Here is an 800-nt window from a genome sequence, read left to right as displayed (position 1 = left end):
AGGGGTCGGTTTTATGCGCCGTAAAGGTTCCCCAGACCCATGCGCTCAAGTCGCACCACTGGACCGCCGCCGCGGTCACACCAGCGATGCTCAGCAGCGTCCTTGGGCAAAACAGTTCATGTGGGAAAAAATAAAATAATAAGAGTACGTGTGGATTTTTACAGACGCGTGTAAATTTACAGTAGTTTTTCGTGAAAAATACCGAAATTCTGTAATTTTACTGGTACTGTAATTTTACTATAGTATTTCGGTAAAACTAACATGTTCTGTAAAATTACATTTTATTTCTGTACAGGATTTCAGGAATTATCGGTAAAATCACTGATAATTTTTACAGTGATGGTGAGGAATGCAGAATGGTTTACACCTGTACACCTGCGCGTAAAACAAATGTGAACTACAGGGCGGGTGATCCGCGCCGTCTGTTTTAAACGCTTGTACTGTACCGGATTCTTAGGTGCGGACGGGTTGCATACTTGCACGGCGCCCGTAAGGCGCCCTGGCGAGCGACGGCGGAGCGACGGTATAGGCAAACCCGCGTGAATCCGGTATAGTAGAAGCATTTAAAAGTGACGGCGCGGATCACCCACCCTCTATTGCAGAATACGCGGAATAACAGAAATATGGCAAATAGATGCCAAGCCTAGCTCTTTCGCATAGTTGCCAAAGTATATGGTGATGTTGGGCTTGGCCTGCAATCATACGGTCAAACACACGTTTTCAACTATCCCGCCCCGCTGCCTGTCGGCATACGATCTCGTCGATACACGTGTTTAGGGCTACAAGGGAGCGCCCCCCCC

General features: G+C 47.6%; 1 protein-coding gene across 1 annotated transcript in view; it reads right to left on the bottom strand.

The window, feature by feature from the left end:
• LOC113213625 (uncharacterized) overlaps positions 1–800 on the bottom strand; it is a 243,335-nt gene that overhangs the window by 157,236 nt on the left and 85,299 nt on the right. The gene's annotated exons all lie outside the window — the stretch shown is intronic.

Source organism: Frankliniella occidentalis, unplaced genomic scaffold (assembly GCF_000697945.3).
Source record: "Frankliniella occidentalis isolate FOCC.00 unplaced genomic scaffold, Focc_3.1 Scaffold9, whole genome shotgun sequence".
NCBI lineage: Eukaryota > Metazoa > Arthropoda > Insecta > Thysanoptera > Thripidae > Frankliniella > Frankliniella occidentalis.
The sequence above is the reverse complement of the archived record's forward strand: the minus strand, read 5'-3'. Positions and strand labels throughout refer to the sequence as shown.